At 42.5% G+C, this 18095-nt stretch overlaps 1 long non-coding RNA gene and 1 pseudogene across 1 annotated transcript; one reads left to right on the forward strand and one right to left on the reverse strand.

Moving 5' to 3' along the window:
- Window positions 1-4876: 4876 nt before the first annotated feature.
- Window positions 4877-11682, reverse strand: LOC140605484 (uncharacterized). The gene is made up of 2 exons (XR_012008130.1): window positions 11339-11682; window positions 4877-6229 (listed from the first exon to the last, which is right to left on the reverse strand). It is a non-coding gene; the product is annotated as an uncharacterized lncRNA (long non-coding RNA).
- A 4879-nt stretch (window positions 11683-16561) lies between these two features.
- Window positions 16562-17346, forward strand: LOC140604493 (synaptobrevin homolog YKT6 pseudogene; annotated as a pseudogene).
- The last annotated feature ends 749 nt before the right edge of the window (window positions 17347-18095 follow it).

Below are 18095 nucleotides of genomic sequence, written 5' to 3' on the forward strand. Positions count from 1 at the left end.
GAACTATTCATGGCATCAGATTCATTTACTCACAATTTCACACACACACACACACACACACACACACACAGATTTGCAGTTTGTTCAAACATAGTCTTCGTGGGGATTCTGCCTACAGGTAAACTGTTTGCCTGATTTTCATTCAGTCCATTTTTAAGAGTCCCTGCTGAGTCAAAACATATACCAGAAAAACAGTTAAAGTCAAGATTTATATCAAAATATCACCATGTCTCTGAGAGCTAAGCTTGCTCTAAGAAGCGAGAACTTGCTGCAATTACAGAAGCTCTTTTGCAAGACCTGAAACTTACCAAGGTAAGGTTACTTTTTTTTTTTTTTTTTTGGTGTGTTTAGGAAAACAACATGTTCACTATGTACCAGATGTAGTAACTAAGTTTCTCATCCAGTTGTATTTAACCCTTAAGACAATCAAGTGATTTTTATATACTTCATTTTTTAAAAATGGGGCTGAAAGAAGTTCAACAACTTGGTTCAGGTCTTGGAGATTGTAAGCGGTAGAACTAAGTTTGAAACTCATGTCTGTCTGGTTCCAAAGCTCTGCGTGTGTGTATACATATATATGCATAGATATTTATGTGTACATGTGTGTGTGGGTGTGTACATATAGATACTTCCTAGCCTGGAAAATCCACTCTCAAAATACAGAGGATGTATGTTTCTCATTTTTTTCTTAAATATAGTGTCTTTTTTTAAAAAAAAGATTGTATTTATTTATTCATGAGAGACGCACACACACACAGAGAAGCAGACATAGGCAGAGGGAGAAGCAGGCTTCATGCAGGGACCCGGAAGCGGGACTCGATCCCATCACCCTGGGATCATGACCTGCCTGGGCCAAATGCGGATGCTCAACCCGTGAGCCTCCAAGGCGTCCCTGGTATCTTTTTTTTTTTGATCACCATCACCCATGAATATAGTTGTCCTAGTGGTGATGATTCAAATTTCACAGTTGGATAGGATTCCTTTGCATCTTATTTTATAAAGACTTCTGCTCTCCTAATAGTTTTTGTTCGTATAAATCTTACGAGATTAGTTAATATTGCTCTCTAAATAAAGCAAGCGGAATAAAATCATTTGTGTGAAGTCACAATAGAGACCTGGCTGAGGTGACAGCCCCAAGGTCTTAATCACATTAACATCCTTGGGAAACTTCAAGGCTATTTTTTCGTCTTGCTGCAAATATTTTACATTAAATTGGCAAGGCGAACACAGTTGTGAAATTATTTATGTTAGGTAAACCTATCCTTTTAGATAGAAGAGTGGGATTTCTAATCCTTTTTTGGTGCTATCCTAACCAGCTCCAAAAACCTTCTTAAATACATACCATAAATACTTTTGAAGTACTTGCCCTTTTTTGGGACTGTCAAATATACTTTATTAAGTGATTACTAGGAGCATATGGATAAACTCTGCATAATGGCCAAAGCAGCATAGTAAATTGTTTCTGAAAAGTAGAATGAAACCTTGCTATTTTTGCATATCATCTTTGTCTTATATTTTAGTTTTCTGATCCTACATTAAATGAGAGAAGTGCACTTTTAATTTTGGTGAGGTCAACACTAGGATACATAAAAATACCTTCTTAGTATGGTTCGTATTGATAGTTTTAGGTGCTGAAGGGAAGTAACAGAGCTTTCTGGGTATATCATATAGCTAAAATTGCCTCTATTTAAAATTACAGTTACAAATGAAATACTTAAATATCTAAGTATATTACATAAATATTAAAAAATTAAAATAATTATGAATTAAAAAAAACCCTTAATGATCATGTATTTTGTAAATAAGAAAAATGTAAGAAGAAAGTAAGGTGAGAGAAGGTACTTGACCAGGAGACAGAAAACCAATGTTTCGGGGAAACCAATTAAGCCATGTGGCGCTTTTTTATATTTTCAAAGTAATGAGGAGATTGTACCCTAATAATTGGAACTTTTATGCTGAGTTTACAGCTAGAAAACCATTTATATAGGTACAGATCCAATACCAGTAGACTTGCTCACTTGATGTGGGAATGTGTGTGATGTGTGTGGTATGTGTGCGCGTGTGTGCACAGTGTGTGTGTTGAGGAGCTATAGAGGGTCTAAACGCTATTCCCCAGTGAAAACTCTGCAGAATTCCTTGTACTTTCAGGACTGTAATTTGAAAATCATTAGATAATTTCTAAAATCCAACTCTGTGTATTATTTTATGAATTCTTCTTGGTTGGTTAAGGAAGAGTCAGGAACTTCTACAACGTTAAAATAAATCTAGAATTGCCTAAAATATTTTGCTTAGAAAATAGTGTGAACTTCTCAAGTATATAGTTAGGCAGGTTTAGCTATTCATGTATACAGCATATTGAACTATACATCAAAGGAAACATTAAAGAATGTTCCATTTTCCTATGGGAAGTAACTTTAAAATCATAGTAGAAAGGCTAGGAAAATATGAATTGCTTTCGGAGTATAAATGAGAAGTATAAATGAGGCTCACAGTAATTATCACAATCAATGACACAGTTTATGCAACTAAGGAAAGGCATGTGGGGAAAGAACACATCCCATGTGGAATAAAAAAAAAAAAAGAAAGAAAGAAAAACATATTTCCTAGGAAGAGAGAAGGGAATAATAATGAGTGGATTGGGAAAGTTATTTGTTATTGAATCAAGACTAATATGCCAAGGAAGGGAAACCACAAAGATTATGCTCTAAAGTAGTGTCAGGCAAACTGGCTTGGCAGCTCACTGTGAGGGTGCTGTGGTGAACATCTGCTTTCAACAAAAAAGGGCAAACATCATGGTACCAACCAACAATTCCAGGCATTTTACCAAGGAGTCTCTTTGCTCAGGCTAATTCATGTGAGATGAACATTTCCAGTTTCTGCTGGAATTCCAGGCAGTTTGCTGGTTTGGTCAACAAGCTGATGGCACGACAGATCAGATTTAATCAAATGGATTTCTATCCTCCCTGTATGCAGGAAGGCAGGCTACTCTGAAGGCCCGAAGGGATGCTCCTGGGTACATTGCACAACGACACAGGACAGATTCGCTGCAGGACTGAGCACAGATCCTGCAGGTCTGAACTTCAGAGATGGTTTAGAAATTTTAAAGACACACTAAAGGCTTTTTTAGTCTATTCAGCTTACATTATGCAAGGATGCAATTAGAAACCTGGTAGCCGATTGCAGGCTCTACTTTTACCACTCCTAGGAGAAGCTCTTCTCACACGGAGCAGCATTCTCCAACATTCTTGACAGTCATTCACATGGCAGGATGGGCCATATTTAGACACAATGGAAACACATTTAGAAATCCATGTGAGAGGAACTGTGCCATTTTGCAAAGTTAACACAATACTGAGATGTGAATAGCAGATAAAATCTTCACCACTTTTCAGATTTTTGTTGCTAATACACCTGTCTCAGTTCTGCTGCCTGATAACAAATGCTTAGAGCGTCCACCAGAAAAATTGCAATAACAATATTAATAATAACTCGGCACAACTCTAAAGAGCCTCCTGGACACTGAATAGCAGTATAGTCAACGCCACAAAGTCTATAAAACTATCTACAGATATTTGACCTAAAACTGACAATAAGCCGTCAGACCTACTACAAATGAAGATCTAAAAATTCAAAAATGCTTTATTACTATTACCAACAAGCCACTCTCAAGATTAAATAGAAAGACCAGCTAACCATTAATGAGCTCCTGGATTGAGGTGAGTCATCAATATTGAAATCAGATTCCTGTGGTTCAACTCTCTTGGTCCTGGACCGTAAGAATATAGATGAAAGAACATTTTCTAAGGGGCTCTGGAGCAGTGGGCTGACACTCAGGCAGGAAATTAAATACATTTCCATGCAGTGTCCCGGAGTATAGTTTCTGAAATGCAAAGAAACAGTAGCAGAAGCACCACCAAGCTGCATGATCATAATACTGAGAAGGTATTTTTTAACTAATCCGTGATAGAGAAAACAGGCTGTATTTTGCTGACAAAATTACAGAGAATGTGGCATTTGTCAATAGAGAAACTGTACTATTTATTTATTTATTTATTTATTTATTTATTTATTTATTTATCTAAAGATTTTATTTATTTATTCATGACAGACACACAGAGAAAGAAGCAGAGACACAGGCAGAGGGAGAAGCAAGCTCCACGCAGGGAGCCCAATGAGGGACTGGATCCTGCGACTCCAGGATCATGCCCTGAGCCAAAGGCAGATGCTCAACCACTGAGCCACCCAGGTACCCCTACTTTTTATTCTAGATAGTCCAAAATATCTATGGAATTTATCATTGATGCCCTGAGGCCCCCTCCCCCTTCATCCCGCCTGTATAAACACGTTTCCACCTAGCTGTTCCTGGGCTACTCTCCACAGGGCACTCCCCCACATGCATGGGGAATACATTTTTCTCCTGCTAACCTATCATCAGTTACTTCACAGGCACCCCCCAGCCCCCCACCTCCCCACCACTCAGACCTAAATTGGTCAAGTTTTTCCTCCCAACACTGCACACTTCACAACTGCTGCTGCTAGGCACACACACTGTGTCTTGCGCTGCTGAGGTCTACATCCTGGGACATCGTGCAGAGCTGCTGTCTTTGAAACAAGGCAGGGCTGCAGCAACTGTCTGCCCCTCACACCTCACCCCCTTCGGCACGGGTCCTGCTCTTGCATGTGGTCAGCTGCTGCTTGAAAGGGAGAGGGTCTGTTTGATTGGTGGAGACCCCACTGTGTGGATGACCAGTGTGTGCCCACATCCCAGCTGCCAGGGCAAAGGTTGGGCATTTTTACTTTCAATATTAGTAACTGGGCGCTCTCTCTCTCTCTCTCTCTCTCTCTTTCAGTTCTGGATACTTCTTAAGGGAAGATAATTTATTTATTTATTTATTTAACCTAAAAGAATAAAACCACCTTCCAGAGATAGGGCAACAGGCTTTGAAATCTGCCAGACGTCTTTACCCCCCAGATTCAAAGGAGGGACAATTTTTGTCTTTGGGCTGGACATTTAGGAATGCTCGTTTCCGATCACAGACCGGATTCAAGGCATTAAATGTGCACCTCGGCCTTCAGCCCTCCACATCATTCCCATGTTAAAGCTCCTGCACATTAACTGCAAAGTTTACAAGTCATAACAAGATTGCTCTAACTGCCAAATTAGAAGCCAAGGGTGCTCTGCTCCAACCATTTTTGCTTTAAACATCATTACCAATAATAATCTGCGGGATCTGAGCTTGGCTGGAGGTTTGGCTGGTGATGTGTGAGGTGGAAAGGAATGCAGCTGCCGGCTCATCAGGTCTATGAGCTAAGCATCGCTAAGCAGCAGAGACTTGCTTTTACGGGCTTGTCCAGTATAGGTCTATATAATTTTATTTAGCCATTTATGAGTCAGGAGACACATAGGCTGTCTAATTAGAAATGCCCTTCTGTACAGGCTCTTTTCAGACCCAAACCGCACTTTCATACAAAGGAATGCATAAATATACATGATAATTGACTCTAATGACAGGAAAAGAATGTGATGAAACATTTCCTGATAAAATCTAGTCTCAGGCATGCAAAGGGGATCAGGACTCCTCTTCAGTCACTGTGATTTACAACATAAAGGGAGCAATTCTAAAGGGTGAAGTAATTTTCTTCTAAATGCACAATATACGGATGAAGAAAAAGCAGAGGGCCTTTGTGTCATCTGGACAAGGAAAAATTATCAATGTTCTCTAGATGGGAAAGGAAAATCCCATTTGACAAGCCAACCTTCCTTCATGGACTTTTCAGTTTCGAGGTACCGGGTCCATTTTTCAATTCCTCTTGCAAGTGTGCTGTGCTCCCGATCGCAGAGCAGTTAGGCTTAGAAAGCAACATGAAAAGGACATTGTTTCTGGGCTTTCTTCCATTGTTTTCTCAGAGCGCGCCTCTAGACACACTTCCTCTGTTCTATTATGAATCTGGCGTTCTTCAGAGATATGGAATGCAATTATGATGATCAAGGATCTTAGTGTTTGAAAATGAATCTTTAAAACTAGACACGGTTGTTAGAACACGATTGCAAGGCCTTCAATAAACATTCCATGCATCTTGAAGGTAGCAGAATTTACAGAGACCTCCTTGCACCTAGTGCTATAGATTAATAAAGCCCAATGTGGCAGTTATCAGATAGATGGTTTATCTGATTTCTTATCTTAAAGTCATTCACTGTTGAGCTTCTCCCCGAAATAGCTTTAGTTCCCTTAAAAATAGAAAATGAAAAAAATAGACAAAACAAATAAAACTCGAGAGCAATAAACAAATATTTCATCTGATTCAAAAGAAAGGATTTTGGCAACCAAAAGAATCGTCAACAGAATAGCTTGGTACTGCATTAAATAGCAAGCACCTGACAGATTTAGCATTTACAATGCATATTATATAAGAAAAACAGGCAAAATCACTTGTTTTACACATTGGTGTGCTCCCTTTGAAACAATTAAAGTGGTTTTAGTAAAGGACATGGAAATATTCTTAGCCAATCTAAAGGATGTGTTTTCAAAGAACCCAAATTATTTATTGAAACAGTTTTTTTATTTTTATTTTTTTAAGACTTTATTTATTTGACAAACAGAGAAAGAAAGAGCAAGCAGGGGGAGCAGCAGAGGGAGGGGGAGAAGCAGGCTCTCTGTCTAGCAGGGAGCTTGACACGGGGCTCGATCCCAGGACCCTGAGATCATGACCCGAGCTGAAATCGAGAGTCTGATGCTTAACCAACTGAACCACCCAGGTGCCCCTGAAACTGAGTTCTTAAACCAAGTGATGGGACGGGTCCCTTAGAACTGTACCACAGTGATGGATAATCTTTTACGAATATCCATGCAAGTTAAATATTCACTCTGTTAGCAATTTAAGGACCAGATAGATCTGACTTTTTCAATGGCCATCTATGGCCTCAGACACTCACCTGCTTTTCCCACCTTTCTCGTGCTAACGACTCTGGCCAACGAACCCTTAAGGGCTTCCTGGTTGGCGTAACAGGCTTCTGGAAGGGGGCGGACAAGGCCCACTGACCTCAGAACATTAGTGCAATGGATAATGAGGGAGAGGATGAAGTTTCTGTTGGCTTGCAGGATTCCAGTGGGAAGCTGGAAGTGGAGAATGTCTCTTATCTCACCGCTACATGCTCACCTCCTGTCTCCCCTACCCGGTTGCCCTGTCTTTACACTTCCATTGAGCCTCACTGCCCTTCCCTTGACGTGAGGAGAGCCTATTAGTCAGAACCACCTTAGTGTGATTTCAGACATTAGCCCTCGTGGAGGACAGCTTGCATCTCAATAAGAGTTTATGCAGGAAAACCACAGAAAGCTTCACGAGAGCCTTCTTTTGACTCCCTGGCTCTTCACAACACATTTCTTCCCTTGTTCTCATTTATTTGCTGAATTGGGCTTCCCCTGTCGCCTTTTGGGGCTCCTGTGCCCACATGTTATAGTTTGGCTCCCCTACAGTTCTTTCTTTTTTAAAAAATTCTTTTAAAAAAGATTTTATTTATTTATTTATTCTGAGAGACACACACAGAGAGAGGCAGAGACACAGGCAGAGGGAGAAGCAGGCTCCATGCAGGGAGCCCAATGGGGGACTCGATCCCAGGACCCCAGGATCACATCCTGAGTGGAGGCAGATGCTCAACCACTGAGCCACTCAGGTGTCCTCCCTACGGTTCTTTCACTTTCTACTGCTCTTCACCTGTCAACACTTTCTCCAGTGACCGCATCTATGTTCATGGTTCCAAACACCCACCTAACCTCCAGCCAAGAGCTTTTTCCCTGTGCTTCGGATTCCTATCCGGCTCTGTTCTGGAGATCTTCATGCAATGAATTAAATGTTTATGTCTGTTTAAAATTCAGACGTTGAGATCTTAAATCCCAGGGTGATGATGTGAGAAGGTGGGGCCTTGGGGGGGCTAAACCGTCATGAATGGAACGAGTGCCTTTAGAGGACAGGCCCTAGAGAGATCCCTTCTCTGTTGTGGGAGGTCACGGTGAAGAGACACCATCTACAGGCCAGGAAGCGGGCTCTCACCAGACAGTGAATCTGTCAACATCTCGTGTGTGGATTTCCTGGCCTCCGGAACTGTGAGAAATAAATTTCTGTTTCTAATCCACCCAGTTTATGCTACTTTATTAGAGCAGCCGGGACAGACTAAGATGCTTCACCTCGCTGTCCTTACATCATCTTAAATGCAACTTTCTCTAAACAGAATGCTTTGTCTTCTGCACACCCTCGCTCTCCTTCTGATGTCAGCTGGTGGCATCCACATGGTCACACAAGAGTGAAAAGTGATGGAGAGCGGAACTTAAGCCCAATTTTCAAATGAGAGAGGGCTCCTGGACTTAGTGAGACCTGGGTGGGGGTGGGGGTGGGGTGCCAAGAGGGAGCAGGGAAAGCTCTTTATTTTTGAATCTGGGTTCCTGGTTCCACGTTCTGTCATGGATGATGGCCCCTAATCCAGCTAGCTCCCTAAAATGAATGACTAGAGACCTGGAGTGGTAGAGAGAATGGGAGTTGGTTTCTGCGGGGAGGGGAGGCCTACCAGTTAATGGGAGGGAGTTGCTGGTAATAGAAACCTGAGTTGACAATCACTTCAATAAGAAAGAGGTTCACTTTCTCTCCAGGAAAGACACATATCGGCAGCCCAGGGCTGCTGGGATGGTGACATGATGGCTTCAATGTCCCAGCCTGTTCTATTTTTAACTCCCCCATCCTTAGCAATTAGTGCTCATCCTTAGGGTCACCGCAGATCCACAGAAAAGGCTGCTGAAGCTCCAGCCATCAGACCCGTGTTCTGTTTAGAAAAGAAGGGAAAGGACCAAAGGAACCTTCCAGCAAGCAGCTATATCCAATGCATTCTACTAGCTTCTCATTGGCTACCTCGAGAAGGAAACGTGGCTGAGTTTCTTTTCTGCACCTAATCATGTGTAAGTTCCATTCAGTTAAGACGATGACTCAATGGAAATTAGGAAACTAGAAGTAGCTGGTACTGCGGATTCTAAAAACAGTTTGAGCTTTTAAAAACGTAGAAATGCTTGTTGTGCCTTCCAGACTCATGTCACTGGCCAAAGCCCCTCCAGAGTTCTCTGGAAGTTTTGTTTCCAGGATCTCCTCGCCCACAAGGAGGTGGGTTATACTCCCTGAATATAACCTGAAGCCACATCCTCGTCTTCATTCTTGCCACCGCTCCCCTCGTTCACGCCCCTGGCCTTCCTGGACTGATTTCTGGGACCACCTCCTGGGTCCTTTCGGTGAGTGCAGCGTAGTGTATCCACAGTGCCAACCTTGGAGCTGGAAGCCTGGCTTTTCTGGGCAGATTTAATAAGATCGTATCTGTAAAGCACTTGCACAGTGCCTGGCTCAGGGTAAGCATTCGATGCATGGTAACAATTATTTTTGATCTTGCTTTAAAAAATTGTAATTTGTATGTCATATCAGAGCCATTTGTTTAGATTACTGATTCTTTCATAATTGGCTGCCCAAGGGCAGGAACCTCTCTTACTGATCTCTTCTCCAGCACCTAACACAATCACTAGCACACGGTAGGCTCCAGAATGGATGAGCACTGATATTTCTGTAGGACTGCTACCCTGCAGGCAGCACAGCAGACGCCACGGAACTCCACAGATCACACATTCAGGTCTGTTCTTTCTACTTATTAGTCTGGTGTCTGCAGCAGATCAAGTGTCCCCGGTTCTCATATCTTTTTCTCCAAGCCTAATCTTTATTCCCATTTCGGGCTCCTGATACGTCCCCTTTGAATCTTTTTCTAATCCTCTAGGAGCCTATCTTTCTATTTATCTTTATGTATATATTTTTTATATAGTCATATATATTATATTCGATAAGAATGTATATTATATATTTTCCAGGAGTGGCATTTTTATATAAGAATAGCTATGAATTATAGGATACATATATATTCGTATTCCTTAGTATGATTATATATTTTTATGCAAAATAACATACTTGGCGAATAGTAGTGATAATGATGATAACAGTTAGTATCTTTGGCACCGGGCAGCCCAGGTGGCTCAGTGGTTTAGTGCCACCTTTGGCCCAGGGCGTGATCCTGGAGACCTGGGATCGAGTCCCACGTCGGGCTCCCTGCATGGGGCCTGCTTCTCCCTCTGCCTGTGTCTCTGCCTCTCTCTCTTTCTCTCCCTGTGTCTCTCATGAATAAATAAATAAATAAATCTTTAAAAAATAAATATATCTTTGGCACTTGAATCGCACCAGAGACTTCTCACAACAGTTCTGCAAGGCACTGCAATTTTCAGTCTCCATTTTCCAGAAACACAGAGATGTTTGTGACTCTGCCTAAGGTCTCTGGCCTGTAAGTGGCAAAGTAGATGTTCACTAGAAATTGTTTGAATCTCAGTTTCCTAATTTTTCCTCCTCATGACTTGGATCCTCTCCCCCTCGCCCCCTGTATTTCCAAATATGTTAAACCCTCAATCGTACAGTGTGTCTTATTTTATAAATCATTTGATTTATAAATCATTATCTTACTTGATCTTCCTAACAACCCTCTTGAGGTGGGCAAGGAAGATTTTGTGACTTCCACTCCACAAATGAGAAAAATGATGCTCGTAGGCATCATTATTTAGATGTACAGGGTATGTGTTCTGGAAGTGTGGCCAAGAGTATCTTGCCCAGCCCAGGCCTGAGGAGGAGACTGAGCCTCAGAGAAGTAACTGTCTTTCCCTGGTTCCCCCCCAGCTAGCTCCTGTACCACTGGCCTGTTTTTGAATTCATTGTCAGCCCCCTGCTGTGGAAGAGATATTGATTTTGGAGCCAGTGATTCCACTTCTCTGAGCTACAGTTTACTCCTTTATACAATCATAAAACAGGGATATTATGAAGACTGCTGCGAAAAATAAATGAAATTCATATGGAACAGCCCTAATGCAATCCAAGTAGCTGGTAAGTATTTAACAGATGGCAGTTATCTTGCTTCCTCCTTTCTGTGGGAGGTTGTGAGGATTTAATAGAGAAAGTTTCTTTATGGGGCATCTGGGTGGCTCAGAGGTTGAGCATCTGCCCTTGACCCAGGTTGTGACCCCGGGGTCCTGGGATCCAGGCCTACATTGGGCTCCCTGCAGGGAGCCTGCTTCTCCCTCTGCCTGTGTCTCTGCCTTTCTGTGTCCCTCGTGAATAAATAAATAAAATCTTAAAGAAACCCCAGACCTTGATTTCCACATCATGGATTATGTCCCACACCATCCACCCTCTCCAGCGCGGGGTCCCCACTCTGGGGCCTCCCCTCTGCCTCACCCCACCGCTTCCTCCCCGTAATCCTCCTGGGCCACAGGCAAACCTCCAGGCTCCATCCACCGGCTCACGTCTGAGTTGCCAGGTCCCACTTCCAGCTGAGCTCTCCAGGCCATCATTCCCATCACTCTCTCCAAGCACCTGCCTTCCATTCTGTGCAGCAGCTCCCACTCGGCCCCCCAGAGCACTGAGCAACCGGGGGGCTGAGCGCTGCCCGCCTGGCAGGCCCTGTTCGGGGTCCCCGAGCTCGTCACCCCATCGGACCTGGACCTTGGGTGGAGCTTCCTGCTGTGGATATGGTCCCCCCCACTCCCCAGATTAGGGAGCCTGGGGGAGCCACCCAGGGTGAGACTGAACCCTTGCCGAGCACCTCCACCCAGCACCTCCAGAGCTGACCTTTGAAGCATCAAATCCTTCAGCTTTCTCCCCCATACGCCACAAGCTTACCTTCATTAATTTTTAAACACTGGGTTTAAAAATGTGTTTCTCACAGCTCTTCATGCACATAATTTAAAGAGACAAATAGGTATGAAAGAAAAAAAAAAGAAAAAAAGAAAAAACCCAACCAAACAACCCAAAACCAAACTCCCAAACCCCCAGCAGTCCCAGACCTTCGTATCCTTAATTTCCTCTTCTCTCCAGAAGCAACCACTTTTAGCAGACTCTTTGGGCACTGAGATCCATATTTCTAAATATCACGCATATGTTGCTACTTACTGATCTTTCCATTTTAGGCACATTCTGTAGAGTTCCCACAGCGAGGCCTGAGGAATTAGCTAGTTCCGAGAACAACACCTGGATCCCCTGAGCACCTACGCCACCTTGTCCGTCCCCATTCTGCTCCAGGTTGTATTCATTTATGTATTATAAAATGTAAATACTAATCACGACTAAGCCACAGGTATCTTACAATGACTTTTCCTTCCTGAATGCTGCGGGGTAAGGCCTGCAATTAAAGCCCAATATTAGGCGCTGCCTTGACATCTGGTGAAACCACGAGGGCCTCAGATGGTGTCACTACAAGGTCCTGTTCTCCACTGGGCTCTGGTGGGTGAGGTCCCCTAACCAAACAACCCTCCTTATCAAGGGGACCAGGTGCAGCTTCTGCTTATCCCTGAGTAATGAATTTTGGTGCCCTGCTAGGGCTTGGAATTATTAAAAAAGCCAACCACACTGTCTTGTGGAGAAGCAGGGGTCCCCTTGCTCTCTTGATACTACAAAGACTGCCTCCCCCCATCCCTGAGTGCAGCCTCTGTGTGGGCCTGCCTGGAGGTGGGGTCCTCCTCCCCCAGAGTGTACTTGTTATTAGAAAACTGCTGTGGATCTCACAGGCCCAGTGTGGGGTGTGGGGTGTGCAGCCATCCCATAGCCCTAGGATGGGGACTTGTCCCTCACCAAAGCGATGATGCGGAGGCAATTAAAACACACAACTCTTTGTGTTTTGAGGATTGATAATAAGCTACTTGGTTTCCTCCAGGTACCATAAATTTCCTCTCCATCCCTTCCACCCTTGGTGTTAATTTCCTCTCCTTCCAAAAGTCTCTTCATGGCGCCCCTGTCCTGTTCCAGTCTGGCCTGGTTGATTACTATGCCTGCTCTGCAGTCCCCTCTTTTTGAGATTCTGCATGTCTGAAAATGTTGTTATTCTCACATTTACTTGATGGGTTAGCCAGGTTTTGAATTCTTGGCTGGAAATCATTTTTCCTCAGAATTTTGAAGCCACTTTCCGTGTCTTTCAGTTTCCAACATTGCTGTGGAGAAGTCCCAAACCGCTCAAATCCCTAATCCTTCTTATGTGACCTGTTTTTCCTTTGCTCTGTGGAAAAAAAAAAAAAATATCCCTCTTCTCCCTCCCTCATCTCCCCCTCCTTCTTTGAATTTACCAACGAAACGTACTGGTGTGGTTCTCTTTCATTCATTGAACTTGGCACTTGCTGGGTCTTTCTAATCTGGAAACTCATATCCTTCCACTCTGGGCAAATTTTCTTGTCTTATTCATTTGATGATTTTCTCCATTCCATTTGCTTTATTTATTTGCTCTTTCTGGAACTCTTATTATATAGGTATTGGCTCTCTTAAATAGTTCTTTCTTATTTTTTTTCTTTTCTTTCTTATTTTCTCTGTTTTTCTAGATTTCTTCCCTTTATCTTCCAATCATTCCAATGAGTTTTCCATTCTTCTTGGTATATTTTACATTTTGAGTTTGTTTTTCAGTGTTCTTTAAGCATCTCTGTGCTTCTCGTTGGGTTTATTGAGAGTGGGCTTCACTGTCTGGTGATTTAGCTGGATATTTTCTTGTACAATTCCCAGTGTCAGTATTTTGAGTTTTTTCTTGTAAAGTGGGCCAGATTTCCTAGGGAAAGCTCTTCCAGACTCTTGCCTGGAGAAATGCCCTAAGCTGCCAGCATTCTGCAAGAGGATCCCACCAATTCTTGAGTCTTCCGCAGGTGGGGACTTGTACGCTGAGTTACTTTCTAACTTTCTCTACCTTACCAGTTCTGCTAAGTCAGTTAGCATTCACATATCTCCTTTTTGATTTCTAGAGCTGTACTGCTGTTTACATTCCTTTTGGATTTTTATACTTTCCATGTATTAATTAGCTTTACTACTTTCTAAATAGGATTTGGAAGGGAGTTTGAGGCTAATTCTTGTGTTTAATTTTTGTCCCTTTATTTCTATTTCTACCCATCCTTTCCTTATGTCTTCTTATTTTAGCTAAAGTCTTTTTGAGTCTAAGGCTATTACGTCACCTGATATTTGAATTCAGCATCTTACTGTCTCTTCAGAGTTATTGCTCCTATAGTCATCCCTTCCTTGTCTTGTACTTTCGAATCTGCATTGGCTCTTTCCTGTCAGCTGTGAACACCCTGAGATAATTGCATCTTCAGATATTCCTTTGAACTATTATCTCCCTCATGTTTCCATCCTTATTTCTGCTTCCTTTTACAGTCAAACTTTTGGAAAGCATGCTCTATGCTTTTTGCTTTCTTTATTTTTTTTAAAGATTTATTTGTTTTTAGAGAGAGAGAGCACACATATACAAATGGAAGAAGGGCCAGGGGGAGAAGGAGTGTGGAGCCTGATGTGGGGCTAGATCCCAGGATCCTAGATTTGACCTGAGCCAATCAAGAGCTGACCACTTTACCAACTGAGTCACCCAAGCACCCTTCCTCTGTGCTTTTTCTATTTCCTCTGAACCCATTTACAACTCCGCCCATGGAAAGAGATTTCTAGTAAAATCACCATATAACTTCCAATATAGCCAAACCAATAGACACTTCCTTCCCTTGAGTTTACTGCTCTACAGTACTCTTGGTCACATTGACCTTTCTCTTATTAGTTTTTATTTTATTATTAAAAGTAATACATAGTCATTACATACAACTTAGAAAATAGAAAAGGGGATGCCTGGGTGGCTCAATGGTTGAGCATCTGCCTTTGGCTCAGGGCGTGATTCTGGAGTCCCAGGATCGAGTCCCACATCAGGCTCCCTGCGAGGAGCCTGCTTCTCCCTCTGTCTCTGCCTCTCTGTGTCTCTCATGAATGAATAAATAAAATCTTAAAAAAAAAAAAAAGAAAATAGAAAAGGCATAGGAAGGAAAAGGGAAATGCAATTCCTAAATCTACCAAATTGAGCTCTTATTAAACTTAGGATATATTCTCTCAACTTTTTGCTCAGAATATGTTATTTGCATAACAGTGTATATATATATATATATATATATGTTATTTTGATACACGTGCATGTATATATGTATTTGCATAACTGTATATATGTATACACACACATGTACCCATATAGGTATATATACACATGAGTATGCACACACATATACATGTATGTGCTCTCAAACATACATGTGCACACATATGTATACACATACACACATATATGTATATACATACACACATATATGTATATATGCCTCAAACCTAACATTTTCAAACAATTTTCCAGAAAATTGGTTATTTAAAAATTTCCTATCTCAATCAATGAATAGTATCATTACCTAACCAAATGATAAAGCCAAAAGCCCATGTGACATGTTCACCTTTTCCCTCTCCCTCACCTCCTGCAGTTAGTGAGTCATGGAGTCTTTAGAATTCTACTCTAACACTTTAGCCACTTACCTCTCCCATCTTAGCATCATCGCTTTAGGTTAGGATTTCACCCTGTATGCCTGAATTATTGCATGAACCACCTAATTAATATCCTTGCCTGTCTTTTAAACTATTATTCAGAATGCTGTCAGAATGATTGCTATAAAATACTTAGAAAATACTTGCCCAATCATGTCATTCACATATATAAAAATCCTTTGACACTTCTTCAGACCCAGATGAATAAAGTTCAGATTCCTTAGCCTAGGACTCATGGCTTTTGTGTGTCTTTCAGAAGCATCCCTTCCCATCCCTAGTTTCATTTGTTCCTTTTCTCCAAATTTCCCTGGTCTGGAAACAGTGAATCATCCTTTCTCTTTCCTTTAAAACTTTCTTCCTTCTCTTCTCTTTTCCCCTTTCATGTCTAACTAACTTGTACAACATGGTTCAAAATTATGAGCATCACTTCTTTAAAGAAGCCCTCTTTTACCTTTTAATCTAATTAAGAAATGTCTTCTTGGTGCTTCCAAATTCTACCACTTGAAGACAGCTATCCTACACTGAAATGATGATTTGCTTTGCTGCTGCTTCCACTAACATATATGCATCTTCAGAGTTGAGACAATATATTGTCTCAGAGTTGAGACAATATATTACTTGACTTTGTATTCCTAGACCTTATCTAGTGTTGACAAAAGATGGGCTGGCAATTTTAAAGAAATGGTTTTCCTTTTATTTTTTTTGAAAGATCTTATTTATATATTCATGAAAGATATAGAGAGAGGCAGAGACATAGGCAGAGGGAGAAGCAGGCTCCCTGTGGGGAGCCTGATGCGGGACTTGATCCCAGGACCCCGGGATCATGGCCTGAGCCGAAGGCAGACATTCAACCACGGAGCCACCCAGGTGTCTGTCTCCAGAACATTTTAAAAACGTGTACCCCTGGTTTCTGGATTTTCTCCCTCCTAAATTCTAATATTCTTATAAACTTGGTGTCAGGCATGAGTGTTAAATACACACACTTCCAAGTGGTCATAATACCTTCCATCCCTCTGAAGTGACTACTGTGAATTTAATGTGGCTTTTATTTTCCAAAAAACGTAGGCTCAGATGGTTCAAGTTTCAGTGCCTTTCTTGAATCACAGAGCTAGTTAATGACAAAAGCAACATGAGAACCTCTGTCTCCTGCTATTGGCAAAATGCTTCTATTACATTCTTAATCTGTTCCCAAAATGACCTCATCAGGAGGAATCTGGTGTCCCACCTGTCAGTAGTCTGCAGTGCTTTCCAGGAGGGTGGTTTTCCTGTGAGTTGTCACCTGGCCTGGGCTGGTGGCCCAAAGGTGTGGCTCCATGAAGCTGGTAGGCTTTGGGTCCTGTACAAAGACAAGTCCAAAGCAGTGCTGCTTAAGACAGTGGATGACATGTCCTCCTTCAGCTTCTTCCAGAGGTCCAGTGTTTAGGAGTCCATGACCTTCACAAGTCAACCGATTGTGGAGCACTCAGAGAAAGGCCACAGAGCTTCTGTCAAAGCACATCTGTGCCACATCTTTGTACAACATGACAGTCTTGCAGGAATGGTCATAATGGACAGTGAATATCCATTCTGGGTGGCCTTTGCCTTGCCGGAGAAGGTACTGGATGAATTCTCCAAGCAGGTTGACAAGATAGAGTGGCCAATCAGATCCCCTGTACCATCCACTGTGTCTCCCTAGATGGCCACCTCAGGAGATACCAGAACCTCAGAGAAGCTGACACCAGGCCTAAAGTGCAGACTGAGTTGGATGCGATCAAAATCATTCTGCACAACACCATGGAGCCTCTGTTGGAGTTGGGGGAGAAGCTAGATGGCCTGGTATCCAAATCCAAAGTGCTGGGAACACAGTCTAAGGCCCCAAACAGAACTGGTGCAGTGCAATCATGTGAAGGCAGGTGGCGGAGGCCCCTGAACTGAAATGTCATGATCATTCATATCAGAACTGCCTCTCCTGGGGAAGCAGAGTGACCGTGGAGAGATCCTCATGGGGTCACTCTCATTTTTCACGTTGGACCTCCTGGGAGGGACTGGAGCAGTCGTGAAAGGAACTTGGGGCTGGGGAACATACAAATGTCCAAGTTTGGTAATTTTTGAAAAGATCGTTTGGGACCCCCAAAGGTGTAATTTGGGTCAAATGAAACCATAAACTGAGCAACTCACATAAAACAAAACAAAACAATCTCTTCAGATCTGAAGAGTCTAGAGGAACCGTTACTGCAACTCTTGTGGCCAAGCAGGTCTAAGGACAATCATGACATCCTTCTACCAGGCGAACTGTCCTGCATCTCCTACCCCGTGGTGGGAGTGGTAAGTGTCATCCAGGATTGCAGGCTGTGTCACCTTTCTTTCTCCATAGGAAGCAAGCGACACATATGTGCAGAGAAAGGTGCTGGGGAGGGCATGCCCTTGTAAAAGGAGAGGGCAGAAGGGATGTAGACACTTGGAAACTAAGTGGTCAGACTACATTGGGTCTGGGATAAAAGGCATTTAGAAATAGCTTAGTCAAGTGCTGCAAATAAAGGACAACTGTAGAGTCAGTAGGAAGAGTGGAAGACAGCAGCTGCGTTTGATGCCATTACTTGGGCTCCAGAATTGAAACCTCACACTAGACGCTTCCTCCCCACCCCACCCCAGATTCACTAATCCGTATACACACACCATAGAAA

Source organism: Canis lupus, chromosome 15 (genome assembly GCF_048164855.1).
Source record: "Canis lupus baileyi chromosome 15, mCanLup2.hap1, whole genome shotgun sequence".
NCBI lineage: Eukaryota > Metazoa > Chordata > Mammalia > Carnivora > Canidae > Canis > Canis lupus.